The 19,910-nt window shown below is 40.2% G+C and overlaps 1 protein-coding gene across 1 annotated transcript in view; it reads right to left on the reverse strand.

The window, feature by feature from the left end:
- KIF26B (kinesin family member 26B) overlaps window positions 1–19,910 on the reverse strand; it is a 301,610-nt gene that overhangs the window by 92,496 nt on the left and 189,204 nt on the right. The window lies entirely within an intron of this gene.

Consider the following 19,910-nt stretch of genomic DNA (forward strand, 5'->3'; position numbering starts at 1 on the left):
TTGGTTGATTGGTACACTGGGGAAGCCAAAAGATTTTAGCAGTTACTGTTATTTACAGCAGCTATAACACCCTGTCAGTTTAATGACAGAAAATCCAGTGTTACTCTTTTGGCTGAATGGTAAGGGTTTTCTTTTATTAATATGTACACATTTCTAATTATCTGACTTCTACATCAATATTATAAATACACTCTGATTCGTGACGTTAACTTCAAGAATATCCGTGACAGATGAATTAACTGTGCTGATAACCTCCAGAGAGTTGCAAATAGGAACATGATGTAACAGCCATGGTAAGTCATTTTAGGAGTACTTCAATTTTGTATGACAACAGCTCTCTTGATGCAGGGTTCAGCTGGGAGAGGCCAGGATTTGCCTGGATTATTCTCTAGGATTACTAGCATGCATCCTGACACAACACATACAGTTATGTCCAACAGAAAAGCGTAAGAGCTCTGTCATGTCCCACTGCATGCATGAGCCAGAACAGCCTATTCAGCTTTTGCATAGCTTTCCGGGTGAACGTACTAATAAATAATGAGCATTCCTCTAAACGCACCCTTTGTAAAAGTGAAAATGGGGTTCTTCATTTATGGTCCCAAAGTTTCCACATTCCAGGTGGGTCATTTCTGGCCTTTTTCTCCTTGGCACAGTGTTTAGACAAAGAAGTGTCTGTATACTTCACTAACCCTCACGTTGTGTTAACTTCAGGCTTGAACTTTCAGGCTAGGTGATATTTTTTCCCTTTTCTAAATGAATGCCTTGTTCAATACATTGTTGATACAGAGCTGAAGAGACGGATATTATAGCATAAGGGACCAGTTTACATACAGCAATACACTTTTTTTTTTATTAATGCAATCCATCATTTACCTTATCCTCTCTGTGAAGAAAACAAAAGGATCAAATTTATACGGAACTGCCCAACACAGAGATTTTTGTAGGGCTTGTTTATGAAAAGAGAAACTAGTGTGGGAGTAAAATATAATTCATAACATATAAATACTTCCTGAAGGTACAATAAAGATCATGGCATCAGCAGAAATAGAAAGCATTATGGGAGAAATAGTAGCAGATCCTCACATTAGAAGGCAGCAGAGAGAGGTCAGGAAGAGAATGGGAGGGGGAGCTGGTGAGAGTTGGCCCACACAGAGTGAACAGCAGCATTAGCTGAGCTGGAGGGAAGAGAACGTGAAGCTTCTGTCTCCGATAAGTCTGTTAAAATGCTGTTTCTAGCAAGCAATATCTCAAATATCAGTTAATACAGACATTTGATATTGCATTAATGGCATCTGGACCAATTACAGTTCTTTTGTATGCCTCTTTTTATGTAACCAGAGTGAAACCAAGTACTTGTCTACTTCTCCTATCTGTAAAGAAAATAAGACATGATGAATTAGGTGCAAGCTCCTAAGATTTTATGCACCAGATATTCAGCAGATGTAAATAAGCACTGATCAGCAGAGCTACTCTCACAGGGCTCTGCCCTGATCTACTCGATCATTGTCTTCTGCTGAGGCTCAAGCATCTTCCTCTCCTTTCAATAACAGAGTAAGGTCAGCAGGACAGCTGGGGGAAGCTGGTTGGGAGTGAAACAGACTGGTGTTAAGATGAAAAGACAGATTCCAGAAAGGGGAGACAACACAGAAGGCGGCCCAGAGCTGAACATGGTAGACAATACAGATGGACCATATTCATGGAAGACAAAGCCATGAGGGGCAAGCTGTAGTCAGGGTCTGTATTCTACAGAGCGATATTGCAGTCCAGAAAACTGCACACAGCTAGTAAAAGGGCAGGCTAGAAGAGTTAAATATCACAGTCATTAATGAACTGAAATTAGATTATAAATCCTTTCAGATCTGTCACCCATTATGGTAATGATGCCCTGCCTCTTCATTTCACTGCAGAGACCATTTCTGCTTATAAGACTGTAAGCAATTAGAACAAGAGCCCTCGCGACCATGAAATATATCAGAAGATACACAGACCTGAAGTCCAGCACATCATAAACTATATACTTGTGGTGCAGCTACTATAAAGTATGTAAGAAATCCAATGAGATATAATTTTTTTGCAGCTGCTGTCAGTTAGCAACAGAAATAGGAGAGATAAAAAGAAAAAAAAATACTAGAGGGCAAGAGGCCGCAGTTGCCACAGACAAAATTTTTGTATCAGAAATGGAAAGAAGAGAGTGCCTTATTTCACTTCATCAGGAGGTGATCGCTTCTCATGTTATTGGTATAACAACAAGCAGTCTTCACTGAGTATTTGGTTCTGTCCTGGTTTCATGCACTCTGGGCCCCCCAAACCTGTTGGTCCTGTGAAAACAAACCTCCTGAGAAAAAAAGAGCAAAGAGCTTAGGAAAAAAGTGACGCTTTTACAGCAGCAGAAACAGCTTTTAAATTCCAGTTTTGTAGCACTGCTGTACTGCGGGCTGGCAGCTTTCAGAAAAAGAAGCCTCTAGGTCTGGGGTTTGTAAGCGATTTGCCACACTTGTCATCTGTGCTGTATAAAAGCCTTTCCCAGAGGACATTGTGCTAACAAAATTATCCACTGCAAAGGCCAGCAGTATGCCCATCGTGTCTCAATCAAGGCTGCATAAAGAGGAAAGTCAACCATGCATGTCTATCATTTGGACGATTAGCCTTTCTGACTGCAGACACTATTCTAAAAGGCTAGTCCTCAGAAGCACCCAATTTCTCAGTTGGAAATTATTTCTCTTTGTCTGTCAGAAGCACATAGCCATGAACGTCCTCTGAGAACAATATGCAATGCCTTAAAGCAGAATCAAGGCAAATAAATCATAAGTATCTTTGTAACCTCTCTATGACCAAACAAAACCAAAAATGGGTATTTGTGATATGCAGTAGCTAAAAAAAACAACAAAAGAAAGAAGATGAGCACAGCACACTGGTCCTTATGCCCCTCCATTTACACTTTCGATACTGGTCCTGTCAGTCTCCTTCACTTAGCCTGTATTCCCTCTGCAGCTCATCATTCTGTATTAACTACAATTACTTTTAAAGAGGAAAAATACGCACAGGACAAAAGAAAAGGAAAAATTATTTCCAAGGAACTCTTCATAATCACAATGCATTGCTTTAATCTCTGAATTGTATTCTTTATCTGATTTATACTAAATTACACCACCTACTATTATCAGTTAAGATTTTTAGTATTGTCTCATCTGCTTGTGCTCCCTGGTAATTCAAAGAAAACACATGAATTGCAGGTGACATCCTTACAGAACCACAAATAAAGTGGTCTGATGAACATACCCGATAAAATAAAGCAATTTACAGAACAGCATAAAAATATTGCTTAATCTATGATAATGATTTATCTACCAGCTTGTGTACTTCTTCAAAGACAAAGTTCTGAACCAGTCAAGGTCTAAGAATTTCTAGTTCATTCTTACTTTCCTTCCTTCATTCTTTTGTGACATTTTTAATGCCTACTCAAAAGAAAATCTTCAAAGGGACCAGATCTGAACCATTATGACAAAGGCATGTCTAGATGGAGCTAGGAGTAACACTGGGTTTTTTTTTTCAGTTTGAACTGAAAGGAAGGTTCACTTCTATCTCTGTCTTACCTCTTAGATCAGTAAAACACAGACAAATGGGCTTCTTAATGGAGGGATAAAGCACAAGCAAAAGCATTTTTATACTATGGGTTTGCAACAGCAACTAGGTATCAGCAAATGCAAATCAACGTCTCAATATGAAGCTCTTCTTGCCAGTCTATAATCCTCTTCATGCTTCCTCTTCCTCTCCTGTACTCTTGAACTTGATGTGGTCTCTGGGAGCCATTGGGTTTGTGTAAATTAAAAGGAACCACTGCATGACAGAGTTGTTTTTGTTTGACTTCTGCAGGCACAGGCTGGGATGTGACCTGAAGGTGTGATTGCTGGGACAGCCTGACCAACATGCATAAATCAAGATTTATTTTTGTTTTTTTTTTTTGTTTTGTTTTGTTTTGTTTTGTTTTTAATGAGATGAATTAAAAAATACGGAATATGCCACACTGACAATTTTGGAAGCTAAAGGCTTTCTCTAAACAGACCAGACACTGCATAAATTGTATCCAGATCAGCTTACCTATTAACACACATCAGGTCTATTTGACTACGGCCACTTCGAGGGGCAAGAGGATTGTTTAGTGTCTGTGACTGTTTAATCTTGGGCTCTCAGTCAAGACCGCTAATTCACAGACTGGTTTTCCTGATCTATTTGTCTATTCACTGAGAGACCACCAACAGCCTTCTCTCCACTGCTCTGAATCTCTAGCTGTCTGGATTTTGAAAATATCAGGTCCAAAACCTTTCCTTTTAAGAAAGTATCTTCCCATTCTGCTTCCATTTTGGGATATAATACAAACTATTAAAATGAAATAGGCTCCCATTGTCTCTTTGAAAAATTCATTTCTCCAGCATAACATCTCTCAGGGGACCCACAGAACAGAATTACTGTGCATCCCCATGCAGGAAAAGGCAGTTACTGGAGGGCCACCTGCCCACTGTGGGGTGACTGCTGCCCTAAATAATCCTTGAACTCCAGTTACCGCATGTGGTGCTGTTATGTGTGGTGTTACTGGGTGGGTACAAGGGCAGCAAATCTGCAAACATTCCCCTGGGCTTGCACAGCCATGCAAAAGCAACATACAATTTATCCTTCCATTCTTAAAATCGCAGCAGCAGGAACACAGAGTATTCATGAAACAACCATTTTAATTCAGCATTTGCCTTCTGCTTGTGAGACCTGTAGCTGAATTTTGTTCATAAGGTTTCAGAAACCAGTCATTCTTACAGATATTTACATCCTTTTGCCTTCTATTCAGAAGTTTGGTTTGATATCTAGTTTTAAAGAAATTTGCTTTGGATGGTAACATTTACAAATACTCAATTCAGCTTCTGATTCAGATTTTAGTTATTTGCTTTATCTCCACAATTTGCTAAAATGTATCTGGTTATGAGGTATGAAAGGTCAGTCTCCAGAAAATGTAAAAATCAATGACTAGCCTTTAACTCTTCCCATTTCGAGTTTATCATCTGGACTTCAAACAACCATTACAAATTTGGACTTGAATCATGTACTTCAAAACCAGCAAGCACATTGCAATATATGGCTGTGTGCATTGTGTCTCTGCCAGTTAGGAGGAAGATGCTAACACTCCTCCAAGGAGATGAACAAGGCGTATGGGTGTGCAGCAGTGCTGTAGGATAAGGTTTGGGAACAGGGAGGGAGAAAGCATGTTACCACAACTTTACTTTATCTGTCTTGTCAGGTCATTTGATGCTGGACTAAGTAATGGACATATTTAGTTAGTAATGAGTAATGTATTTTTAAAATCATCCCATGGGAGCCAAAGAATTTGGTGAATATTCTTCTACCTCACAGTAGTAAAAGAGCCTAAAAATAAAGGTAAAAATTAATTAGAATATGAGGAATGAGGTTAAAAAGCATTGGAAGGGTGATTGAGAGAGGTAAGCGTAACTTGCAGAGACAGAAGTTGAGCCTGGTCCACTGTCTGGTATTTTAGACTCACTAGCTAGAACATATCCTCTCTATCAGTGTTTCCATATACTCTAGGACTACCCTGTAGAAGAGACAGATTGATATAAATCATTGTGTAACACACACACACAAACCCCTAGACATAAAATCGCAAAAAAAACCCAAAACAACCCAGTGAGATGCAAAAGCCTCCTATGAAAACACTTAGAGACTAGAAGGTGTTTTAAACTCTTATAAACCTTTCTGGAAAAAGTGAGGGGAAAAAAAAATAAATGCAGGGCAGACACCCACCTTGTATATTTTCTGTCTAGACAGTAACTGGGAAATCTGTAAGAAAATATTAATAGCTTGCCTCCGTGGTATTCTTTGCAGATGTGTTTAGTCCCCTGACCAAATCTCCACAGTCTAGCCTTCAGAGACAGTGGATGCTGATAATGCCTTAAAACAAGGATTGTCTCATTAATTGTTGTCTTGTGATTACTGCCTGAGTGGAGACCCAGACATGTGAAAAGAGCAGTTTCCGCTTTTGTACCGCAATTCTAGTTTTTGATAACTGATTGTGTACCTTTTCTTTTTCCTCCTTTCCTTCTTCTACATGCAACAAAAAAGCAAACTATTTACTGATGCAAACGCAAATCACTTCAGGAAAAACAAAAGGCATCTTGAATGAGAATAAATGTTGACATTTAAGATGCAGTGCTCAGACCAGAACAGGCACAGGTAGAAGTATCACAAGTTTGGGAGAGGCCACCTGAGGGTGCAACGATGGTGAGAAGAGCACCCCAACTAATAGAAATGCAACAGCAAAACGGTGATAAACAAGAGACAGCAGTGGCAGTTGGGGACAATAAGACGCCCATCAGAGACATGGATAGGTAGATGGAAAACATTAATTAATCATTTCCAGGAAGGAAACAAAAGGAAGAGAATCTGAATTTGGATTGATAGGTTTTAATAGCATGACAGCAGCTATTATAATGGGTGAGGAGTATCAAGCATACTTAGTTTGTTAGCAGTTTCTGTAAAAATGCCTATAAACCCTGAAAGTTTCACCATTCATATGAATTCATGTACTCAAAGTGTTCCAGTCACCTAGTTCACAAGCTGAAAATGTTCCACATGCTTTTATCTATTTTTTACCTGTGCTTTCAAGCACAGGTAAATGGAGTCTGCCCACTTCTCAGTTGGTCAATATAGTTTACCTGCTTTCATTGCTTCACCTTCAGCATGAAGCTGGTGAATTCACCTGCTGCTATGTTCACCCCTGCAGCTATAACCTACATCATTTACACTGGCGGAAATACAACCTGAATGATGAAGAGTGATCAGTCAACAGTGTACTGTTTCAGAAGTTAACCACCAAACTATGCTAAACACTTACAATACTTATGGCACACAGAAAGTTCAGGATCACTGTGCATATAATATATCTTTCGACCTCACCCCCAGGCTCCTCTCCCTCCAAGTTCTCTCTCATCCCATCCAAAGGATTTACTTACTTCTATCTCTTGTTACTGAAGAAATCAGTATCTAAACAACAGTTTTCTCCATCTTTTTAATCCAACAAATCATGGAGGATATTCCTGTAGCAACCAACTGTGATGAACTATTCTGTACAGTAGATTGCATTCTTCAGTAATAACAATATTACATACAGAAGCTTCTTGGAGTACTAAAACCATGTTAAAAGCATGATGACATATGATTTACCATCTTTGATACTGAGCTCCCATAGTACTAATTTCAGAAATTATGTTTTTTTCCAGAAAATGGTGGAATAATAGTTGTGCTGTAGTTCTTTGCTAAGTTCAGGGGGTTCAGTCAAATGGGCTTCCCTTGATAGCCTTCTCTCAGTGGGCCAGTGTTGCCTGGATGGAGCTGTGTGAAATGGCTGCACATTACACTAGCTCCAATGCCTATCTCATTTAGAGAAGAATTTGAGTGTCCTAAAAATTGCTTAGCAAATAGGACTTGAAATCAAAGTGACAGCAGTCTCATGCCCTAAGTAAGGCACATTTTGGTACCCAGCAGGGGACCAAAGATTAGTTCTGAGTTATTAATTCTATTGAAAGGAACTATACAGAGGCCCCAAATCACGTAAAGGTCAGTGACTGACAGACATAGACTGTACAAGAGAGTACTGGGGGGAGCACAATCAGCCAGTGCCAGGGAACCAGACGGACATTCACGTTTCTTATTGCCCAGTGCAGCCATTACACCTCAAGAAAGGCGGGAATGCTAGGGATTTCATGCCACTGCAATCCAAAAGGAGCTTACAAACCTCCAAGGAACAGTCTGTATCAATTCACCCTGAAGCCTGAATATTTGACACTTGTAATGTCTTGTCTGCCTTTATATTGTGGGCTGGGAGTGGGAGGAGAAAATGATAAGAGGTTTATGTAGAGGAAGGCTAATAATCAGAATACTCTTCTTATTCAGCATTATTAGTCCCTACTGAATTAGATGGATCAGCAAAAGATACTTCATTTCTTTGGAGATAAAAAAGAACTGCCTGAAAACTTGAGGAAATATTGTGCCTATTAGTGTCTATGTAAAAGCCCTAGAAATAATGCTCACAGAGATAAGATGAAGAATAAGAAAATAATAAAGGCAAAAAAAGCAAAGGCAAATTTCCCCCATGTTCTGCTCCGCAATTAACTGTTTGAAGCAATTCCCGACACTCTTAATCTCAAGAACTCTGCTTATCTGCTCATCCAGTTATTTTTAATTTGTACTTCTATTATTACTGCTGCATTATTAATACACCCTGATAAGATAGGAAATAGCTTGGTGGTGTTCTGTTTCAGCAATGCCTCACACGACATAATAGTCTTTATGACTAATAACTCCCTCCCATCTGAGAAGATTCATGATTCCCACCACTTGGGGAACACGAGGCCCTGGGGAATCCCGTTTCCTCCTCTGTGTTGCTATCTCATTTCCCAAAAGCAGCCTGGGCCTCCATGTGTTGATCACATCTGCACACGCTGTTATCAATCAGGGTGCATGCCTTCTCCTTCTGTGTGGCCAGGCTATACACATCCCCGGTGCCTCTGTCAGATCTCATGCCAGCACATACCTTTAGCACTGCTCCTGACACAAATGCAATGTTTAAGGTATTTTCTTGAGGCAGGCGGGGAAAGGAGGGCAGCTTTTCTAGCCACAGTACTTCCAGAATCGGAGCTCAGGTGCTGCACCAAGTTAGTAAAGAACAGATTTGTATTGCAAATCGAGATTGGTATTTGGATAAACCTCCAGCAATACCCAAGGGTGGAAAGAAGGGAGCAAGACATTAAAGCATAGATAATTATGCTCACACTTTACAGTTTGAAATATATATGCCATATTTTCTGTGGGAAAAGGGGGCAGAGAAGAAAAGATCAGCAGTTTTTAAGTTTTCCCACACCTATGTTTCTGTAAAGAAGTATGTGATGCTGTAAAGGTTATTGTACAGCTTTCCTCCTGGCATTTTAATACGCACCACATTTTGACACCACATCTTTTTCTAACTAAGCGTGTCCCCTTCAGTACAAACATGGTAAATTGAGCAGATCTGTGGAAAATTCTAGCAGCAATTAATATGAATGAGAGAAAACTGGGATCTACAGAAATTCAATAGAGCTAACAGATACCTAGAGAATTTAATGTAAACTGCTGCTATTTGTATGAGCATTTTCAATCACCTCATAGGAGGAAAAAAGAACATGCAATGTATAGGAGAACTGAGCTAAGCAAGAAGGATATTTTTGTTGCTTAAAAATCCATGAGAGGTTACTGGGAATGTCTTAAGGGCATGTTGAGTTCTTTCTCTTAAAAGAAATCTGCTGTTTTATAAATAAAAGCAAGTCCATAGCTCAGAAACTGCATATATAGCTTTTTCCCCATATATTCCCACTGCACTGGTGGGGAGGAGGAAACGAATACGTGTATACACATATATATACACACTTATATATGTTTCTAGATCCAAATGTACACATCATATGTATAGTGTGAATTATACATATACTTACCCATACACCTATGGCAGATGCAGACACTGTTTCTCACTTCTGAGCACTAAAGGAGAGGTCTTGAGGGTCATAGGCCCTAAAAATGTTTTAACCCACCTCCTGATTCTTTAAGATCAAACAGGTCAATGATTTGAAACTTTGTTTTTACCTTTACTATATTGAAAGATTCTGTCATAAAGAAAAATGGGAACATTAAAGTTCTGCTTTTCATACCTAGCATTTCATATCTCACTATCCAATGAAAGATCTCATAACTGGTAATCACTTTAGCAACAACACAGAAGAAGAAGACTATTTACATTTGGAAAATGACACAGTATTTGGGTATCAGGAATCCAGATACACTCATGAAATGTTTCCAAGCCCCAAACCACACTGCCTACTCTTCTGGGAAGAAGTCCTTACTGGAAGCTCACATTATAGAGCATTAAGAATCTGGGCATCTGAGGGCCAGAGACTCTCATCTAATTGGTGTGCACATTGTGATCAGTTTTACAGATCCATCAACTACAGTTGAACATCTCCGGTCCTTAACTCAATAAAGAACAGTTCAACTTTCCTTTGGTTTGCATAAGGCCAAGTGTGAAAACCCTGGTGGCCCCTCTCCTTGAAGGTCTTGCTGCTTTATGCAACATGCTTGATTGCATGCAAGTGTGCTCAACCAGATTTGGGTGCCAAATGGTGAGCTTCTGATATTTCTCAGACTGGAAAACAGAGGATTCAGACTTTCATCTGGAAAAGAGATGGAAGTACCTAGAACTTTCTGCAAGCATCTTATTACTGTATCTCCCATCAGCCAGTTTTTTGTTAAAGGTTCAGAGCAGAACACAAGCAGAGATTGTGTTTCTATTCAGAGAAAGATTAATTTCACCTTACTTGAACCAGCCAAAACACAGATATCTCATTCTAAGGCAGCTGTCTCAGTTTCCTCTGTAATCAACTGAAAAAGAAAGGAACATCTGGTAGGCAAGTCAGCCCATCCTAACATAGGTATTACAGCACTTCATTCCTCCATGGGAAGAATTCATCTGACCTGCCCAGATCAGAAGGATAGCGGTCAGTTCACTTAAGCTAGCAACATGAATTGTAGCCTAAGGAAGTGCAATAAGTGTGGCACTAAAGAAGTGAGGAAAAAGATGGGGAGATAATGACTTGGAGTATGAGGATACAGGCTTCTCATAAAAGCATGAAAAAAGGATAAATGTCTCCAGAGAATTATTCCCCAAACAGATTTGATTCCTAAAAGAAAAGGCAAAAGAGAGGGAGATGGCATATGAGAAGAGATGTATCTAATAGTACTTTCAGTATTGAAATACAGCTCACAATAGGCTCTTTCTCAACTGAGCTGGTGATCTGTTTAAGTCAACGTTGTACCAGAGAAATGAGGTAAAGCTCAGACGTTTAGGATCATGGAAAGCAGAATAATCTTGTAGCTGAATCAGGAGGCTCTGCCAAATCATCAGCCCCTGATGTTACAGCAGTGCTACAGCGGAGCTTCCCGCCGTGCCACTGTCCCACCCGCGCTGCTGAGCTCTGCTCCCGGACACATGCTGAGAGGAGTCAAACACCAAACGAAAAGGCTGGGACAAGAAGAGCTTTAGGAAGTTTTAAAGGGAAAAAAAAAAAAAAAGTAATAAGGCCTACAGCTGAGTGCTTAAAGTACAGCACCTGCAATTTGCACAAGATCTCAGAAAACTTACCATGATCTCAGGTTTAGCAAACTATTCAACATTTAAATTCCTTCTTCAGCATTGTCTGGGAAACACCCTTGTAATTTTCAGCTTCTTTCATCTTGACTTTCCTGATTTATATTAGCCTCTTCTCCATGGATTAAAAAATTAATTTAATGGGGTGAGAGGCATCAGGGAGAGGGCAGGGAAAAAGGGGACATTTCAATAAGTACTACTGAAAGTCTTGGAAATGAAGTGGAAGTGATTAACTAGAACTATCCTAATGCCCCCACATACCAACCAGTAGTACAACCAAAACTGAAAAGCAAAGGAAATAAAAATACAATGGCTCAGAAAAAAAGTGGATCAAAAAAAGAGAGGAAATGAAAGTGTTAAAACCAATTAGTTTTATATTCTAGAAAAACATGGTAATTTTCATTCAAATTTCATCATTTCAATGTTTAAAATATTTTAAAATGTGGCTGCTATACTGACATCTAGTTTTCTTTTGATGCTCAGTGTTTTCAGGAAAATTCATCAAAACAGATCACGATAAGCAATATAAAACTGGGTTTTACAGCTCTTTCCCTAGGTGAAATGCACAATAAAAGAAACACAGAAAGGACTGATTCTTCTAACACAGAAATAAGAAATGTTACTGAAGTGAGGCGCAGCCTTTTTCATAATTTGTCTGTCCATTTCAATTCCACCTGGAAATCTCCTCCATGCACCTCTTAAGCTCACTCATCAGTACCATTTGTGAATACACATAGGAAGATGTAACTAAAGGGAGGAAGAGTACCATTTTTTGTATTCTTTAAAGCAAAAAAAGGAATTTACTGAGCAACAGTCTCTTATCCATATTTGCTATCACCAATAGTTGGTGCACAGATTAGGGTACAAGTCTTTCTCTAGGACATATGGAAAGAGATGTGTTTTCTCCAAAGTCAGGAGTTTAATTTAAGGGCTGTACATTACTCTCTAGATAAACTTCACTGTTTTGATACCAGTGAAAAGGAAGATATCTACTATTAGTTTGAAAGATGGCTTTATTTTATGGAAAATCAGTAGAGGCAAAGGAGTTAACAGAGAAATTAGTATCAAGTTTGACCACACGGTGCCCAGATTGGTGGAGCACTCCTAATGCCATCCAGCAAAATCGCTCTATTTTGTGGAGTCAGATCAAGGACAGCAATGGTATCCTGCCTTCAATTTTCCCATTTCAGATGCAAGCCTGTTCCTTGATGCTCACCTCCATTTACCTGCCTGCATCTGCAGTGCTCCAGGAAACGCTGACGTGAGCATGCACTTGCCACAACCTCCTCTCTCTGGGGTCTGCTCCTTGCCAACTGACCTTAGGAATCCCATTTTCTTGAACGACAGATTGTCAGGCCAGGAACTTTGGAGCCACTTCCTAAGCTTTTGACAGCTTCCACGTGGGCCAAAATGGACCCGCTGCCCTTAAACTGTTGGGGGCAAAACCTAATCTTCCCCTCCTGAAGGGCTTGGCTAGATGATATGGCAGAAATGCAGCCTTGCTTTTCCACAGAGATAAGAGAGATCTTACGTAGTGTAAAGTTTAGGCAGTGGGCCAGTTTTTCCCTTAGCAGACTTGGTTGATATGTGTTCCTAGCACCTATGGAGTAGCAGCTTCTGCACTTACAGAAAGAAAAAACAGCAATTATGGCCATTCTCTAAATCGTGGAAACATGACTGCATAGAAGTGTCTTTAAAATACATCTTTCTTTAAACCTCACAGCTAACCAGAATGCAACCTACCAGACTCCAAGCATGACTGGGTTGGTACATCCACATTCAGGATAAGCTTAGAGAAAGACAAATTAAACATGCATAGAAAATATGACAGAGGGAGGTAAGAGATTGCTGTTTATAGCAATTCTTCTAATTTCTATTAATTTCACCTTTTTCTTAAAGCAGCTTGAGGTATTAAAACACCTCCCAGAAATGCCCGCCTAGCAGAAAACTAGCCAAAAAGTACGACAGCCTCTGGTAGGTCCAAACAGTACATTTGGTGAGGAAAATCTCAGGAAAATTTGAGAAACTCTGTCCAGAGGGCAAAAGGCCACCTGGATTTAATTCCAAGTGGAACTAACTATTTAATTTGTACAACAATCATGTTGACAACAAAGATGAACACATATGTCTCCTTTAAATGCCTCAAGGGATTGTCCTTCTTTTTTCCCCATTTCAGTAACCATGGTAACTTTGGGCAAAACTAGCTTTCGCCTCAGAAATTGTTTTCTGTGATAAAGGGTTTTAAATCACATTTGTCATCTAACCATTAACTTTTTCCCCCTATAAGCCTGAGTGATGAAAGAGAGAGAACCTCTGCTTTACAAAAGAAAGAGAACCTTTTCTGATTCTCTCTGAAAAGCCTTCAGGATGGATGGCAGTGAAGTGAAATACAGAACATATTTTGTAAGTTGTGCTTGGTTTTTTGCTGACCTTGACACAGGTTTTCATGAACAACTGCTTAATGTATGCCATAATGTTGCCAAAAAAAATCCTCACATCTACCAATCAGCTAGTCAAAATGCAAATTCTGAGAGTAGAAAGAGGGGTTTCCTGTGTCTTTTGGATGCGCAATTTTGTTCCCTTCAAATCAGCTTTGCAAATCACGTAAGTCTAAAAGTGTCTCTTTACTTTCCACTGCACTGATACAAAGGGTTGACACAGCTATTGAAAACATCTTTTGACAAAGACTGTTCAAATCATGAATCATACAGGCTATAGCCAATAGAATACTTACTCATTATTAACACATGTATTGCACTGTTATGACTTGGATTAAATTCTGTCAAGGCCAGTGCAATAATGATAAATTCATAGAATACCAGGTTGGAAGGGGCCACAAGGATCATCTGGTCCAGCCTTCCTTGGCAAGGCACAGTCCAGACAAGATGGCTCAGCACCCTGTCCAGCTGAATCTTAAAAGTGTCCAGTGTTTGGGAATCCACCACTTCCCCAGGGAGAGTATTCCAATGGCTGGGTATTCCCATTGTGAACAATTTCCCTCTTGTACTCAATCAGAATCTCCCCAGGAGAAACTTGTACTCATTACCCCTCATCTTTCCCATGTGACTCCTTGTAAAAAGGGAGTCTCCATCTTTGCAGCCACCCTTTAAATACCAAAACAGCCCTACTAAGTGAAAAGCCCAATAAACTATTTTAAGGCAGTAGATAGCTGAGACATTAGAAGTCTGCAAACCCAAAGCATCAGTATTCCCTTCTGTCCCTCCTCAGAAGATAATACCAAATCTACTCAGAAACCTGAACTGCTTGAGCAGTAGGGCTTTCTTCGCGGTTACTTTTGGCAGGGGTACATAAAAAAAAGAAACAGCAAAAGTGGAAAAGCAAGGACAGAAAGAACAACGGGGAGGAAAATAAATAAATAAATAAATAAATAGAACAAACCCTGGTACTGTAGGACAAAGAAATTCCCTTAAACTGAGGAATGAATGAGACAATTAATTCCTAGCTGAAAGGACCTGGTGGAGTAAGAAGGAAAATTCACACACACACACAAAAATATAGATATAAGAAAAAGTAATCTAATCTCTGCTGAAACATAACAAATACGTCTCAGTGATAGAGTTTTATAAGACCACGCACAGAAAAATAATAAATAAGAGAGACCACATCCATTCATCCTAAACCCCGTGCCACCTGAAAAGAACCTATTTATTAAGGCTGCCTGAAAATTTTTCATTCAAGCTGTTTTTCATGCATAATGTGGGATTCAGCAAAACAACATCTTTCACAGAAAGAACATTTCAGATTTTCAACAAATGTATTGGTTTAGTTTGGTTTTCTTTGACAGAAAATGGAAAGGGAGGGGCAGGGGGAAGAAGAAGGGAAGCAGTTTGGGGAGCAAATCTAAGCAAACCTTACAAGAATGCCCTTCAAGTAGTGCAGGCAATGGAATAATTCATTATTTCTACAGGGAATGCCTTTTTGCTCTGTTACTTGGCTCATTTACAGAAAGGACAAAATAGAGTTAAGGAGTATGTTCCAGAAAATAATAGGACCTGGGGAAACTGTGCATATAGTCAGCTAGGACAGTGGCACTCTCTCCGTGTGTAAACCCAGGGAAAGCAATCTGCCACTCTCAGAATACAATGATTCAAAGACAGCAGAGAGAGAAGAAAAAGTGAGTGATGCTTAAGCTCTGGTAGTTTATGAAGCAGGACCATTGCTCAGCCCAAAAGAAAATTCTGCTCTAAAGAAACAGCTGTGAAGGTACCACTCTACCAGCAAATGCAAACCTGAAGCACATGTGTATGTTATGAACCATACAAGCACCACTGTTGATATACTTACAAAATGGTCACAACCCTTTTGTTTTCACGGAGAACTTTTGGGAAGAGTGCAACAAAGAATATGATCCTTTAATACTTTATTTCACTTTGACACTGCTGTATTTCTGCTAGGGTCAATAGTGTGTCTAACATCGAAGTAAAATGGTAATTATGCAGTCCCAACATTTCATTATTAATATCATCTTACTCCTTCTGTGAAGCTGAACTTTAGCTTTCAAATACTACTACTTCCAAATTCCAGGCTGGTACAGTTTGATTTGCAATGCCTTTTGTAAGAAAAGGTGTGAAACACGCAACCTGAATATATACTCTCTAATTCTTTGTCAGTTTAGACTCTTCAGTTGTACCCATGTTCATACTGAGCTGCTAATTAACTTTTAAATATGTTGCTGATAGTCAATTATTCCTAGTTTAATTCACAAAAATTATATGCCTGTACATGACAGCTGAGAAACTTTAGAATTTTAAATAAATCATTGCCATAAATTTTGCAACAAGAAGTAGAATATTTGAAATTTCAGGTAGAAGTGAAAATATAAAAAGACAACTGCTTGGTAGCAAGTTCTTTTCAGAAAAACTGTGAAATGACATCTAAGCCCAAAGTCAAAGCCTTGAAGTACCTGCTTCCTATCCTGCAGTGTCTCAGGTACCCATGTACCCCGGCAAACTGACAGCTCTCAGGCTGCCACCAAGCCAGCAACCCCCTTTGTGTGTGCCAGGGCTCCCAGCCCTACAACAAAGTGCCCAATTTTCAAGCAGCCCATCCCAGGACAGCTGTGTGCAGCTGTCCCCGGGGCTCTCAGAAATCCAGAGTCCTTGGCATCGGCCAGCCTCCCAGTTCTGGTGAACGAGGCTTTCCAGTAACAAACTGTCATGTTAGAAATCACCCAGCATGCTGAAACCCAAAGCGAAACAGAGTTTTACAGCACTGGGATTGCTGGTAAAATGCGATTTAAACACATACCAGAAAAAAACCTAAATGACTGAAAGGAAGGTTGAGCTTCCCCGAACCTGCTTCCTCCACATTTCATACATTTATACTCTTAGAGAAAACACTATATGAGAGAATATGCTAAGAAAAGTAATGTAGTTTTTAGCATGCTCCTATCAAAACATATGCCAAACAAAGTGAACAAAACATATACAAGTAACAACAATAAAAATTAAAAGTATACAAGCTGGAAATTCAGTTACTTGGTCTGAAGTTTTCTCAGTCTGATAGATAAATTACACTGTTGTCCTGCAATTATTTCCTTAGTACGTCTCACACCTATTTGTGATATATTAAAATTAAAATTGTGCTACAGAGGTAAACTGATGGGAAACTTTGATGAAAGTATACAAGCTTCAGGTCATAATTATAAGGCGACTCCCTGAAGAATCACAGAATCACAGAATGTTAGGGATTGGAAGGGACCTCAAAAGATCATCCAGTCCAATCCCCCTGCTGGAGCAGGAACACCCAGATGAGGTTACACAGGAATGTGTCCAGGCGGGTTTTGAATGTCTCCAGAGAAGGAGACTCCACAACTCCCCTGGGCAGCCTGTTCCAGGGTTCTGTCACCTTCACTGTGAAGAATTTTCTTCTCAAATGTAAGTGGAACTGTGTTCCAGTTTGTACCCATTACCCCTTGTCTTACCATTGGTTGTCACTGAGAAGAGCCTGGCTCCATCCTCGTGACACTCACCCTTTATATATCTGTAAACATTAATAAGGTCACCCCTCAGTCTCCTCTTCTCCAAGCTACAGAGCCCCAGCTCCCTCAGCCTTTCCTCATACGGGAGATGCTCCACTCCCTTCATCATCTTTGTTGCCCTGTGCTGGACTCTCTCCAGCAGTTCCCTGTCCTTCTGGAACGGAGGGGCCCAGAACCAGACACAATATTCCAGATGCAGTCTCACCAGGGCAAAGTAGAGGGGAAGGAGAACCTCTCTTGACCTACTAACCACCCCCCTTGTAATACACCCCAGGATGCCATTGGCCTTCCTGGCCACAAGGGCACAGTGCTGGCTCATGGTCATCCTGCTGCCCACCAGGACCCCCAGGTCCCTCTCCCATACACTGCTCTCTAACAGGTCATTTCCCAATTTATGCTGGAACCTGGGGTTGTTCCTGCCCTTGTTATATTTCATTAAATTCTTCCCCGCCCAACTCTCCAGCCTGTCGAGGTCTCGCTGGATGGCAGCACAGCCTTCTGGCGTGTCAGCCACTCCTTCCAGCTTGGTGTCATCAGCAGACTTGCTGACAGTGCACTCTATTCCCTCATCCAAGTCATTGATGAATATATTGAATAGTACTGATCCCAGTACTGACCCTTGAGGCACTCCACTAGATACAGGCCTCCAACTGGACTCTGCCCCATTGACCACAACTCTCTGGCTTCTTTCCTTCAGCCTGTTCACAGCCCACCTCACTACCTGATCATCCAGACCACACTTCCTCAATTTAGCTGTGAGGAGGCTGTGGGAGACTGCGTCTCAGTTCCTGAGATCAGCTGATCGGAACCAGCTTGGCCAGTGCCAATTGAGCAAAATCTCAAGGTACAGAGAAGAATCCAAAGAGGTGAAAGATGAAACTGAATTCCATAAACTGCAGGCTAGATATATTTTTGCTAATGGAAATGTAGAGAAAAAAATAATCCATTTTGACGATATGAATTAACATAAATTGGTTTACTACTTTCGGAGAAGCATGTGTTAAAAGATTTAAAAAAAAAAAACCTCTTAGCTTTTTCTTATATACTCTTATAGCTAAGAGATGGTAAGTCTAAATCGAAAAGAAATATCCTCCTTCATCAGCTGGACTGCAACATTTCAGTTTTTCTTACACAGCTGGAAAGCCTGGAGCCTGTTTTGCTACATGGTGTTGATGAAGAAGCAAATCATACATCTGTTTGCGCATATCTCAAAACTGTTTCCAAAGCCCTATCCACTAGAAACCAATGATTAGAGGAGCAAGAAAGGCACAGACCAAACTTGCAATGTTTGGACAGAGGTATGTTTGTGTCTCTGCGTATAGACCCTTTTCATGAGAGTGGTGAAAACCAATGGTCAGGAGAAGTGCCCACACACTTCAACAAGGCAAATTAGTCCCTTCTTTTAATGATCACACCGTTCATTATTTCGCAATGGATTTTTTTTTTTTTTTCCAGATATAACCTGTCACCAGCACAGAAAAGTAAGAATCCTGAGAGGATGGCTTCTGTTGTAAATATTTTCCATAGCAGCTTCTTACAACTTCGAACAGGTTCAAGTTTACTGCTCCTCCCACTAAAGTCAGAGTATGCATCACTGCTAACTTTTGTAAGATCATGACAGATCTGTACATTTCTTCCCACCTACCAGGCCACAAGAAAGAAAGGGAACCCTATGTGGAGAAAATTCATTTTCAAACAGGCATTAAACAATCCATGAAAGCAATAGCATTGTTCCTTGAAATAAACAAACAAACAAAAAATCAAACCTGGAACCGCACAATATTAAGAAAGTGAGTATCCAAAGTCAGCAATAAAAATTCTGAAGCCCATCCTATGCTCAGCATTCTTACATCATACATTACAATTTCTCTTTTAAACACAAAGGTTTCACCAAATTCATTGTCACTGCTTAGTATTCAATGAATATGGAAAAGCCACACACACAGATGCTTGCATAAGAAACTACCTTGATTAAAGCAAACTGCTGTCCTCAGCAACTGCACGCATGTATTCCCAGATGTAACATCCCAGGCTCTCCATTTGTGACAGGAAAAAAAGAAGGGCCACTCAGACAAACAACAAAGCCACAGCAAACTATATAGCCACCTCCTCCATCACCTCAACCATTTTCCACTATAAGTATGCATCTAAACAGCATTTTAAGAGGGTATGATTTTGGCGAATGGGAAGAAATAACATGACAGAAGGAAAAAGGAGCAATTCATCATTATCAGCACAGGCTTTGTTCAGGTACATGGTCCAGCCTTGTCCTGACTGTACTGGAAGAAAGCCAGGAAACATGAGTCAGAAGCAAATTACAGTCTGTCCAGCCAAGACACCAGTCTGGACAGCACGGGGATCAGGAACCCAGAATATGCCACAGCAAGCTACTGCTACACAGTATAAAGACAGTCCCAGACACCAACTGCTCCAGAAACCCCAGCAGAACCGACATTGTCACCGCCTAGTAGCACAATGGTCCTAATGCAGGGGCGTTTAGTGCAGCTGGGCCTTGCAATGTATTACTGCTGCACAATTAGGTCTGTGAGTCTTCACGTCAACTTGAACTTCATCAGAAGTTTACTTGCATTAAGTAACTTACATTGTTAGACCTTTGTACGTGTACTCAAAGACCAATTGCAGTAAAGCCAACCAAGAAAAGACATGGTTTTCCAA

This window comes from Patagioenas fasciata, chromosome 3 (genome assembly GCF_037038585.1).
Source record: "Patagioenas fasciata isolate bPatFas1 chromosome 3, bPatFas1.hap1, whole genome shotgun sequence".
Lineage (NCBI taxonomy): Eukaryota > Metazoa > Chordata > Aves > Columbiformes > Columbidae > Patagioenas > Patagioenas fasciata.